This window comes from Crocodylus siamensis, chromosome 12, assembly GCF_052110815.1.
Source record: "Crocodylus siamensis isolate JL-2025a chromosome 12, ASM5211081v1, whole genome shotgun sequence".
Taxonomy (NCBI): domain Eukaryota; kingdom Metazoa; phylum Chordata; order Crocodylia; family Crocodylidae; genus Crocodylus; species Crocodylus siamensis.
This window is the reverse complement of record NC_143406.1, coordinates 39,621,263-39,634,790: the sequence shown is the minus strand read 5'-3', so window position 1 is coordinate 39,634,790 and position 13,528 is coordinate 39,621,263. Positions and strand designations below refer to the sequence as shown.

The window sequence follows — 13,528 nt, the reverse complement described above, 5'->3', positions numbered from 1 at the left end:
TTTCTGGGAAATAAATAAATAACCCAATAAAATAAAGCTGAGAGGCAATCTGCATGTAAATCAGCATTAGTCATTGACATTTGAGACTTGACAATAAGCCATCTCCGTCCCAGCTGTCCCCGCAAAAGCTGATCTCTTTTGTACCACAGAGAACACTGAAAGCAAATGGAACCAAGAATGAATACAGATAAGATACAGCCCCTCTTTGCTTGACGTTTTTTTCTAAAGCCTTCTTTGTTCTTTAAGCACCCGAGAACACTTTCTACCTAATGTCAATGTCGATGTCAGTTTTGCCTTAGTCACTTTTCTTCCAGGTAATGTGGTTTCTTAAGAAGTCTCACTTAAGTTGTTTAGCATATATTTTCTCAGGCGTGTAGTTGAAGTCCAATTGAATGAATACTCCTTAAACTGCAGTTTGTTAATAATGCCATTCTCTGCTCTTTTCTAATGTATTAAAGCACTCTGCTAAGCTGCTCCTGTACTTAAACCAAGTTAAATTATCTTTTTTTTTCAACTGGATTTGAAATAATTTCTTTGAATATTCTAGCTTTGCACAAAAGCCCGGATATGATTTTGCAGGGGGATGAGGGGGGAAGAATCAGAAAACATTTGAGCTTATGTCATAAATATTATTAGAGATTATGAATGGCTTTGTACAGGACTGCAATGGCTTTATTTGGACAAACCTGTTAGCATAAAAAGCAATTACACTAAAGGCATCATGTTCAGCATGACCTTGGGACTTCCCACCTTAGGATAACTTTTGTGATTTTGAATTATTTTTTTTTCCCTGTTCTGCATCCAAATAAATCCAAGACCTTTTGAAACCTGAGATACAGTCAAGGTTCAGGTCTCTGTGCACAATGAATATTTAATGATTTCCACAAAGTGGAACAGCTCTAACAAGAGACACTGATAGAGACTTACCTCAACATAACCAATAGCTTAGTTGTTAGAGACTAAGGCCTAAGGCCTTGGGTTAACACAGGACTTGAAGCTATGTCTCCCATACCCACTGAGTGCCCTGACCATAGGCTCATTGACCTAGGGTGAGCAGTGCTGTCTCACTAGAAATTTCATTCAGGCTCAGGGAAACCTTGCTTGTCAAAATTGGACCATATGCTCCAATTAAAAGTTTCAGCTTTGTGATAAAAAATGTTTGACTGGAACTTTTCCAACCAGTTCTTTTACAGAGAACAGGTGCAGCTGATAAAGTACCTAGCTGGAGCTGTGTTCATCTGGCTCATAACTTCTTCAGTCACTCAAGATGGAAAGAGACACCTCTTGATGTGTTCTAGGTCAGTTACCAAAGCAAGGGGAAGAAGGGAAAAAAACACTCATGATGCACATATCCTAAAGTACATCAAATTCTGGTCTCTCATTTTAAGCTGTCAGGATCATCGCAGCGTCCTGCACAGTTCAAGAACAATATATTTCCCCAGTATCCCAGTCAATTCTCAATTACATTACAGAGGACATAGTGAATAGCTCTAATTCCTCTAGTGGTAGTTTATGTAGATGGGATAATGACTGACGGCTAGATTGCTATTCCCTTGTTCACTGTGAATATTATCTTTCAGGAGGCAGACCCATTAGGCCTCATTGTGACTACTGAGTACAAGGAGGCGGCATCATAATTCACCCCGGATCATTCCTTCATTGATATCTTTTTGGCCAGGGACACAGTCAAAAAGCCTGAGCCTAAATTGATTCAATCTTTGTAGGTTAGTCTAACCTGGCTAGGCTAAATCAGTTTTGTAACCAGACAGACACCCAAGAAATGCAGGCACATTCCTGCAGTGGCTAGGCTAGAAGCCAGGGGTGCTAGAGCAGCCCTCCCTTCCTTCCACAGCACTGAGTTGAGGGGGGGAAGGGGGTCACCAGGCCCTGGCAGGATGCCCTGATTAACCCAGCAGGGAACTGATACCAGTGCTTATCACCCCTAACTCAGTGTTTATCACCCGATTGAGAAGACAACAGAGGGACATTAGCAGCTACCTGTTGATTCTGCTTATTGATTCTACCTGTTGATTCAGCACCTGCCATAGCCAGCATGTGATCTGCTAGCTAATACACAGACACCTCCTCAGCAAGGCAGAGGGGAGGGGGGAATTCCTACTTAGCAAGGAGTAGTGAGGCAGCGGGGGGAGGGAGCAGCCTGCAAGTCTTTGGATCTGTAGCCATGGAGCAGAGGGGAAGGGCCAGCCCTGCTGTGGAGCAGAGAACCCAGCTCAGAAAGCATGCTGGGATGCTGGGGGAGTCTGGTTTATCTTAAACCAGCAAGGGGGCTGGGACAGACCTGGTTTGACCAAAATCAGTTAAGTCTGATACTACATTCAACCACACATACACACAATAATAAAGACACTAAAGGCACTTTTTACACTAAGGACTCTGACTGCTTGGCAAAAAAACTTTTGGAATTCAGGCCTAACCTGTTGCTCTCATCTTTCCCCCCTTTTTCTTTTCTTTAATGAACATGGAATACTCTCTGGATAGAACTCCTGCTTCTCAAATCCTTCATTCAACTAAGGGATGGAACATGTGGAAGATCTCAAAGCACTAAAGATATGCATTAATTCCAGCATAATGATAGAACTTGATTGTTAAACTGAGCCATAAGGTTATGTGAGAAGCAAATTATTGATTTTCTTATGACAGAGACAAGGAGGTTACAGCTTCAGAGGACAGTTTTAAATGTGCAGGGGTTTAGAAGTTGAACCAGTACTAATCAGATTTACATACAGAAGTCAACTCTAGACACATACATGGAAAGAGCCTAACTGACACTCTAACGAGCCCAAATGAGACCATTCTTAACTAGGGGTAAACAGAGTTGTCCTCATTCGCTACTATTATCCATGACTCTTTACAGTCATTTATATTTGGGCATGCAGAGTATGGCTGGGTAGGAAACTCTAGAAAATCTGGCCATAACAAAATATTTACAAAACAACCATAGGACACTGCATACTTGAAAACCTGCAAAGGTAGCACTGACAGCTCGCAGTGGGCCATGCTACACTCTTATTAATATATGCCATTGTGGAGAGGCACAAGTAAATGCTGCATTCTGACACCCTTAAACTCAGCAGTTGGCAGTCACAGGGTCCTTCAGACCTCCCCTTATCATCAGGACAGTGTATTTGTTCCATGTTGGAGTCTTTGACCTTTTCTTAAGAAGCACTCAACTCACTGACTCGCACCTTTCGCTTTACCCTATCATATTTTTCCAAGACCATGAAATCCCTTTGTGCTAATTATCATGTTTCTAAAGCAAGAAACCAATATGGTGGGAGCATTATCTCATCAGTGAAAATATGGCACATATAAGCTTAAGAGGGACTCTTTTCAGAACTTGTGAAGACAGGGAGTCTGTAATCCTTGACTTCATTCAGCAGCACTCAGAGAGACATCCACACCAACTAGTAAATCCGTGACACTGTAGTATGGAACCCAAAGGGAATCTTCCTGGTGTTAGCAACTGATAAATTGCTGCGTGTTTAATAAATTCCCCATTTGGGCATTTCCTCCTGGAAGGTTTCTAACAGCAGCCATACCTGGCTTACTGTAACTGTGCAATTAGCTGATAATTACTGTATTAGTGGTCCTCCAGTTAAGTCACTGCCGTAGCTTTTACCACAAGATCACACACAGCAAAATGCTCTTATTAACCTAGTCCCATAATCTGGTGGTTTAGCCCAGATAAAGAAAAGACTTGCAATGATGATAAAGTCCTCATTTGTTCTAAACTTATTGCTAGAAAAAAGACATTGCATTTACCCCGAGATCAAATGTGCCTGTTTTTATCCCAGAATGAAAATATCCTGGGACTGACACGTACACATGTTACCTTTCTAATCAAGGTACAGTGAGCAGCTGAATACATTGCTGCTTTTCTGCCATGGACACTATCATGGAATAACTATACAGCTATTTTGCCATATCCCGGGATAAACTGTTACTAACTTTTATCTGCACAATTTTTTTTTTAGGAGTTAGCCCAGAATGAAATACATAGTCCTCCATATGCTTGTACTTTGTCCCAGGGTAAAGAGTTTTATCTAGGGGGTAAATTTGACATCTAAATTTAACTTGCAGTTCTTCTTGGCTCTTACCTAAATACATCCTTTGAGCTCACCACAGGGTCTTCTGTAAGTCCTCACCTGGTCCAAGCAGTCATGAAATAAACAGCTTGCTTCACTTTAAATATCACAAGACCACATCCTGTAAGAATATCAGAAAGAGAGACTTCTTTCAAACCCACAGACCTGATTTGTCTTTGCCCTGTGCTTGGTCCACGTTATTTACACAAGTATACAGTGAATATAAAATATTTCTGTTCTGGTTTAGTGCAGTACAATTGAAACCTCAGCCTGACCTCATGTTTCCAGTGACATTGGAGTCTCTTTTATGCTGATAGGTATTCCTGGTAAACTAGCTTTTGGATTTTGCTACAAAAAACTTGAGGAAAACAAATCTCCTCATCATTAAAGGACTCTCACACTGTTCTTCTGCACCATCACTGTGTTACATTATGCAGGGCTCTAATATAGTTGTCCTTCATTCTGATTTAACTAGTCATCTAATGTTACAGTGACATCAGCACCAATTTCTGCTGCTACAAAGATAAAGAGATAAGAACAAAACATGACTTGTACTGGATAAGAATAAATTATTCCACCTTCCAGAATGCTTCTGGCACTACCTCGATTTAGTTATATGCATGAAACTCTTTTCATCCCTTCTGAAGTACCGCAGGACTTTGTACATGAAATATCAAACGGAGCTCGTTCCAAAGTTGTCAAATAAAAACCGCTCTGAGAACCTGGATATAAGCTGTCTATATGTAAGAGGCTCCATAGCTTATATCCACAACTTTAACTTTTCCTAATGTTGCTGATGTATGTATAATTTTGCCTTTGGAGAAGCTTTATCTAGATGCTTTCAAGCCCGGTCAATGGCCCTTGTCACGTCAAAGACGAGCCTTTTAATTGGAGGGGGAATAACAATAATGATTATATTAGGACTGTAAAAACCAAATAAAAAATGCCCCCCGTTCCTTCTGTTTACTTTCCATCCCAAGTGACCCACCTTCTGCAAAATAAATGCCTGGAAAGCTGCCTTCTCCTCTCAGTCGGATGCAGCTAGTAAGAAATCAGCAGAGTAACAAGCACAGGTTAAAGAGGCGACAGCTTTTTCAGCGAAAGGTGAGTCCAAAAAAGAAAAAGGACATTGAGGAGGGTGAATGCAGCCCTATCAGCAGCTGCCTTGTGCCAAGCCCCAGGAGGGGCTGAGCAGCTGCAAGCAAAGCCAAGTAACGAGCCAGATTTTGATGAAGCGTCTGTTGAAGATTTAAAAAAAAAGAAAAAAAAGCCTTTCAGAACATGTCATCTGGGTTCTGAAGCTGAAGCTGAAAGGAACTACTATTTTTTTCTCCCTTTTTTAATACTAACAGCTGCTCTGGCTAGCAAACACCTGTATTACCTAGGGACTGCTGGTTACTTTGTGTGGCTGCTGCTACCAGAAGTAACGGTGAAAAGTTTGGTAGATTTCCAGTAGGAATTAATTATTTGTTGCTTTAAAAAAGGCAGGGAGGGGAGAGCATCAGCAGCTTGGGTCACAAAGGTCCAAGCCCTTGTCGAGCTCTGCTTGTTTTCTAGATGCCACTTGCTGCTCAGGCACCGCTCAGGGCATTCCAGGGGCAATTTCCAAAGGCAGCGCTGAGACGACATTGCTATAACTTTCCCATTGGCTCCTAAATCCCTTTATAGCTCCCCAACAATGATCCAGAGGAAACATTTCTACCTACTGTGCATAGCTCATGGCCCTTCTTGTGCCAGTTTCTTTTCTGCTTTTTCACTCCTCGGGGGTTAGAGGCTCACCTGCTACTAATAAGAACATGTAACAGATGGACGGGGTAGCTGGAGATGAACACGCTCTGCATATGTAACTCCTCTTGTTGCTCGCTCTCATTTCTGTACCTCTCCATAGTCACACGCCTATATCTTATTGGCAACACCGTTATTTGTTCTATGGGAAGATGGTCGCTGAACCAGATGAGGAGACGGTGGAAAGAGGCAGAGGGTCTGAGCATGGAGTTTTGAAAAAGCACAGAAATGCCAGATGGACTTGACAGCATAAAGATTAGCAGTGCTAGGGACCTCGAAGCCTAATGTGCATATGAAACTTGGGCAATGAGAACAAATGACTGTATTTGTTGTGCTTTAAATGCCAGAAAAAAATAAAATAGACAAAAGTGTAAGATGCTACTTTATGTGGCTCTATGTTCATTTCTTGGAGAAAATTTACAAGCAAAATGCTGCACCAAATTTTTTTTGTAGCATATGAGAAAATAGTGGTCTCTCTTTAAAGATTTTATCAGCCTTCTAGTGGTGCTCAGTGTATTCTGTGATTTAGAAGTCATTGGAACCAACCTGAGCACCAATACCTATGTAGATACATTTTGTTTTTTCAGGTATATTAAGCAAGCATGGCTTGATGAGACTTTATGGTGCTTGCATGGTTTCTTTATATATTTGCATTTTCTATTTTCATTGTATTGCTTTATCTCATCCATATTTAAGCATCACAGAATTTGCTATCCTGGGGCCATCCAAGTGTTGTGGGCCAATGCATTTCGACATTCTTCATGGGATTGTGTAAAATTCACAAAATGAGACAAGCTATTTCCCTGTGCCCAGGCCAGGCAATGAGAAAAACTGAGGCAAAAGTAGCAGGAATCCTCTCTCTAAGTCATGGACCAGAATCAGCACTACACACAGCTGATAGTCTCACCAATTCACAGAAGTTTAGGGCTGGAAGTGACTGAGTTAGTGCTGGAAGAGACTCCACAACCCTTGTGTCTCTCCTTCCACAGAAAGAAGGACAGAAGAACCTATGCAACAACAAATCTGCCAGTCCTGCCTCTTCTTCCTTGCCTTTGCCCCATGGTAACCAGTGAAAAGCTCTCCAAATGCTCTTCAAATTAAAACATATAGTTTGTTCTGGTGCTGCACAGGCATAAAAAAACATCAAAAACTTGCATTTTCTAATTTAGGTGTTTAATATTAGGTATCTGAGAGCATATTTGGGCCTCAAAGGGCATGTCTACACATGCATTTAAGCATGCCTAAATTGAATGTGCATTACTTTAATGTACATCAAGGCGATTTAGGCTCATGTCTACATATGCATGTGATAAAGCACAATAATGCCGTGTGCACAGACTGACATGGGACTAAAGTTAGTCCCAAGTCAGTCCATACACAGTGTTAATGAACCTTAATGCTTTTACATGTGCATTCATGTGCTTTAGCTATTTGTGCCTAAATTTGCTGTTTTTAAGACACATTAAAAGCGCATACATGTAGACATGCACCCTTAATGTGCCTTAAATTGGGCTAAAATGCCTTGAATCGGCATCTACATGTGTAGATGTGCCCAAAATAAATGCCCTGAAGTTATCTGGAGACGAGATGTTCTTGATCTGAAAATTGAATCAGTGAATTACATGCCTGAATAAGGATTTAAAATTTGCAACCTCAAACGCCTGAAAGGAATGGAAATTACATATCTAAGTACCTTTAAGGAGCTAGTCATGGATGGTTAACATTAGATACCCGCCTTTTAAAGTATTGGCCTGACTCTTCCTTAGAGCTTATGCTTGGTCCACTTTTTTTGGGTTATGACTTCTCAGTAGAACAGTGAAAATTAGTTCAAAGACAGACTGCGGCTGAAAAGTGAAACTCCAAGCAGAGTAAAGCATGTCTATGGCTAGAGATCATTCCTGGAAGGCTTGCTCTAAATCCTTTTTTATCACACATCTTGTATTTGTGCAGATGTGGTAAGTTTTGGTAACAAGCTGTGTATAATACTGCATTCTTGCTCAGACTCTCCAACACATACTAGATAGAATGACAATAGCAGAAAAATCACTGATCAATTAGCAATTTGCAAAAATTCCCACGTGCTGATGGAGGCTAATTCCAAAGATTTCTTCTTTCAGGTTTGCAGAGCTTCTATAGGAGGCTTTGATTTAGACAATCTGCTTTTTACTGCCGACTGATGACATATCTCCAGGAAGTGAAGAAAACGATGTTTTCAGATCACATGTTTGCACAAGAATAGCATGGGTTGGTTAGATCAGCTGTTGGCAACTGTACAGAAGTAGTTACTGGGTTTGTGTTGGGCTCAGGAAGGTTAGTTTACATTATTCACATTTTAACGGGATATAATAAAGTAGGGCGTTTGTAGAAGCAAGTTACAACAGGATTTCAACAGACACATGGAGGTTTTGAGATGGATTTAAAACATTTCAGTGTCCTCTGCTGGAAAACTGGAAAAGTATAAGTTTTAATATGTTTTTAATGAGAGACACCTGATGCAATTAATGGGTTCTGGTTATGACCTTACACAGAGAATAAAATCAGCCAGTGGGAATATTTCAGCAACAGAAAAGCTAGAGTTTACTTCTATTTTAGTGCAGCATAAATAATTGCTGCTAATGCCTGACAGACATGAACTACCAGTATAGCATCTAGTACCAGACCAGAGATTGGAATAGATTTTTTTAAAACAGAGTCCAGCCTTGAGATTAAAGTGATAAGGGGATATGATTCTTCCATCCCCAGTGGCATCTCAGGAGCTTCATTGACATGTGCCTTAGTGATTTATGGTTGGCTGCCTTAATAAGTGCTCCAAGCACTAAGGGAAAGTGCCCAGGCAGCAAGACAGATCACGCAAAAATGCATGCTAATTTGGCCTTGTGAGCAGCATTCACAGTTCCAAGAGTGTTCGTGTTCAATCTGAACTCCACTACAAACTTTATAGCAAGGTCACTGTTTGCTTTCAGTGAGGACTGCAGGGCCAAATACTTTCAAAATATACCATTGCAACGCACTCATTTTAAACACAGAAATTTCAGCAAAGCAGCACGTAAGCCTTATTATCTTTCATATGTTCATAAGCATGTGGATGCAATGGTTATAAGCACTTACAAAATAAATATCAGAAGTGCTTTGGTACAAAATGAAGTATGGTCATTGGTTGATACTCTACCGCCTTGCCCTTTTGCATTGTCATTTACTCCTGAGCAAGTAGAACTAAAATGCTAGCACCCATTTCAGACGATGGAGAATTTTGATTTGAAAGCATTTTGATCTAATCTTGCACAGATGTGACTACCCGGGGGAAAATCAGGCCTATAACCTACACAGATACCCATAGCATGGCTGCTATCTTGCCATGGCATTAGCAGCTGGAAACAACAGACACCCAAATGAGCTAAACTCAATTCAAACCTTCTCCACCATATTGTGATATTCATCCCACTCCAATTGTGCCTGACTTCCAAAGACAAAGAATTCGAGATATGGAAGCGCTCAACCAGGAATTTCTGATAGTCTGGGACTAATTCAGTTCCTTTGACCATACAGAAAATACATCTCAACACGGAGGCATATCAGGAAGAGGGGAAAAAACATGTATCAAGCTACTCAGAGCTTTCAGGGTCAGCCCTCTTGAACATGGATGTACTTTCTATTCTATGCATCCAGTGGACTACAGGTTGACAAGGGGAGCAATGAGGACAGAAGAGGGCAAAACAGCTAAGCTACCACTCTCTATGGCCATACAGATTTCCACGAATAAAACTGCAGAATTTGGAGCAGCACTTCCTTATGGCTCCTACTGCAAATGGGTTTGGAGAAGAAGAGCACATTCAATGTCAGTATGACTGGTAACAGAATTGTGTTATCTGGGAGGAGTGCCTCAGAGCAGTTGCAAGAGCAAAACCACCCCCTGGAAGCTAGAAGATCAATAGAGATGGCCTTCCTTATACTTCAGGCTTCACAGCGAATGTCAATAAAATGCATTCATCAATGGGGAAGCTATTGTTCTGGGCTATTCCTGCCTTCTGCAATCCTATATCTACCCTCAAGTGATTAAAGAAAAAGGCTTTGGGATCTAATATATTTCTTGCAAATCTAATGGCACAGGTGTTTGTGCTTGTTCTTGATGTTACACCGATTACAGCAGAAACTTTTCAGAGCACACAGCTCTATGATTTCTTTCAAAAATCGAAATGCTTCTTAGAGCGAATCATTTTTTCTTTCCAGCACCATCTGCCTTATCTTAGTTCTGCCCCCCATTGATAAGTTAAACCGTATCTTAGATGTTACATCCTGTTGGAGTTATCTGTGATTTCATGCATGTAGCGAGACCAGTTTGTATTGCTACCCCTATCTTTTTAGGTTGTTACGCTACAGTTACTATAGGCACTTACTGCTAAATAACAGGAAAACAGAGTGGTCTGTTTGTTTGATTTTAGCCCATGATCTACTTGAATATGTTGTATTACTAATGCACGTTATCTCAAAATGACCAGAAACAGCACCATTGTCAGCTAGCAAGTACTTGCCTAAATGAAAGCACATTTAAATCAATGTAAATGATCCCTTTGTCTTTCAAAGGTTGTGAATTGCGTTCAAAGGGAATTAGGCTCAATGAAGGTAAGGAGATGAAACAGCGTTATTTTTTTATCAGAGCTTACTGAATAGGCCACGTCTGATTATAAGCTTTTATTATCCTTCACCAGCTTACTTTCCATGCTCCTTAATTCATGATCCTTACCTGCTAAACTAACCTTTTTTTTTATAGGTCAGTCTGTCAACAAGTGTGAATTGGCAGAGATCCCGGGCTCAATGTACCCGTATTGATTCATACAAGTGGAGATTCATGCCAGCTGCTATCTGCACATCAGAGGCTCCCAGGTCAAGACCCAGGCCCGTAGAGTTTCCTAACGCATTTCCCTGGGGCTGAGGTATAAATGTTTTGTTACTGCCTGCACCTGTACTGTCACACCCCAGGTACCTAGAATCAGTGGCGATGTGTAGGGGGTGCGCATGCACCCCCTGAGAGTACCAGTGCACCCCCTGACTGGCTGTGCTCGCCGCTTAGGCAATGGGCAGGAGGGCAGGTGGGAGCGCCCGCGTTCCCCCTTCACGAGCCGGCCAATCACTGCGATTGCTGCAATCAGCCGGCGCTTGCTTCCAGAAGTGGCTGCAGCCCCTCCTGGAAGCGGCTGAAGCGATCGGTTATTGTGGGTTCACCTAGGCCTCCCCTGTACACAGGATCGGCTGTGGGGGGATTCCCCCCCACCAGTTGGTGGGACTGGTCGCAGGGGGGGGCACGTGCCCCACCCTGACTAAAGTGGCACCAGTCAACCCTGCCTAGAATTCTGGATTTGTAAAAAGCCATTCCTAATCCAAGCTCATCCTGAGCTTAGTTGGGTCTTGAACAAAGTAGGCAAGCATCAGCAGTCAATAGTGATGTGGCCTGCATCACATTTAGACATCTCTGGATCACCTCAGCCTGGTGACTTACTAGCAACTGTGGCAGCCTTGAACAGGAATTTAAGCTAAAACCCATACCTATGGATCCATAGCAAAACACACCATTGATAGGGCTGATCCTATCTTAGGCAGGAGTTTAAATTAAAAGTCTCCTCAGGTCCCTCTCAGCCCTATTTTTCTATTATTCTATGATCCACTCTGCCACTCTTCTGCAATCAGATCCTCTAGAAAAAGGAGCCCTTGATAATCTGTATAAAATAATACATGAAAATATAAAAACATTGTGGTAATGTTAGGTGATGTTGTCGCCAGGGAATGCATCCCCATGAGAGGGAACGTGCATTTCTCTGGGGACAACTAACAGCAGCACATATTTGTGTCGCTGCTAGTTATTTTGGGGCACAGGCCTGCATATGTACTCTGGCGCACAGCAAATTACCTCAGATGGGGTAGGGGAGGTTGGAGTAGTGGCAACCTGGGCATGAAGAAGCTGGCTGACAGCTAGCACATGGCTCTGCCCAGCCAGGCTCCCGTTTCAGGCAGTGCACGCTGCAGCCATGTGCGCCGTGCCACTTTTTATGGTGTGTGTGTTGCTTTTTTTTGAGGATCTTCCAGTAACAAATAATACCACCATGCTGGTAATTAGCAGTGCACTGAACATGTGCAAATGTGGCATGTGTGGTTTGCAGTGCTGCAGATGTGTTTGCAGCACAGAAAACTGCTTGTGTCTGCTTGTGGAGATGCACCCACGATGACCCAGGAAAAATGCAATGTGAGAGGCAAATGTATGGGCCATATCTTTTATTGCACCAACTGTATAGTTAGGAGCAATATAGACATGCTTATGTGTGCCAAATACCTTTCCTAAGGTTTCTGAGAAAAAAGCAGAAACAGCTAACCCAAAAATAACATTCTTAAAGTTTGCATTGTCTTACAAGCTGCTGCTAAGAGTCACCTAGCCTTGAACTATCTGTGCCCAAGAGACTGAGCAAAAGAGGGGGTTAGGATATTCTCAAAATTCCTGACACTGAAAGTAGTAATTTTCACAATGGTATAGTCAAGTCAGCTAACAAGTAATTCTGACATTGCAGCATTACTTCAGAAGATACTTAATACGTGCATTGACTGTGGATCACATATCTACATTTACCCAAATTCTAATTTTGCCATTACTGGGATGTTGTAGTTGGAGATGCCATATACTCTGCTTGGAATATTTACACTCTGATTTTTCCTTTATGAAGTTACACAGTGGCATTGCTGGTACTTTATGGGGGGACTTAATTCTTACTAGACTCCAGCTGCTTTACATAGCCACAGTGGGTATGAAAGGGCCTTTATTGTAAATAGTAAGTCTACCAGTCCCAGTAGCCCCTCCAGTCATGCACATACGCATTTGCTTGCTTGGTGGGGAAGGAGAGGTGCTGCCAGAAGAAAATAAATATTTGCTTAACATGATGACTAGGGATCCATCCAGAAAATAATGATTTAGGCACTGGTAGGCTTCCAAATGGCTTTAAAATTGTAAAAATATCAATACAACATGATGTTCAATTGATACCTATATAAGAAGTGGCATTTCATTTTAATCATAGATTTTGGATTTTTTAATCAGAGGAATTTGTGATTTTTAGACAGAGAAAACTACGATCTCTGATGATATTTGAGAACCCGTCTTGGAAAGTTTGAAAGATTGCTCTTCTGTGCAACATGAAATGGTGAAGACTGGGGTGTCCGTATGCCTGTCAGCTTCTTCTCCTCTTGAGAGAGACCCAGTCAAACTTTTGTGACCTGCTAGAGACCAAATATGTTGCACTAACATCCAGTGAGAAACTGAAGGAAATCCAAGACAATTATTTTATTGGTGTGATTTTGAGAGGACTTCCTTTCACGTGGTTGCATTGTGAACTCCTTACTCGTGGACATGAACAGTTGTACACAGAAATATTCCCATTAGAGTCTGTGGGATGGCTTGATGAGGATCTATTCACTAATACGATTACAAAGCCTGCAATCCACCCCACAAGTTCTATTGACTAATAGCAAGGATATGTCATTTTCTAATACGTAAATATATGGGAAACGTAAAAAAAACACCCACTTCATTTTAGCTAATGGTAGTATCATTTGTGAGTGAGCTAGAAGCTTTCATTAAAAGCTTTGATTGACAAGCA

The 13,528-nt window shown here is 41.6% G+C and overlaps 1 long non-coding RNA gene across 2 annotated transcripts in view; it reads right to left on the bottom strand.

Moving 5' to 3' along the window:
* The window catches only part of LOC149854977 (uncharacterized), a 130,344-nt gene extending 125,091 nt beyond the window's left edge, over positions 1–5,253 (bottom strand). For both annotated transcript variants that reach the window (XR_016438805.1, XR_016438804.1), the window contains exons 1-2: positions 5,095–5,253; positions 4,119–4,227 (exon numbers count right to left, since the gene is read on the bottom strand). This is a non-coding gene — a long non-coding RNA (uncharacterized LOC149854977). The remainder of the gene's footprint in view (positions 1–4,118; positions 4,228–5,094) is intronic.
* Between the last annotated feature and the right edge of the window lie 8,275 nt (positions 5,254–13,528).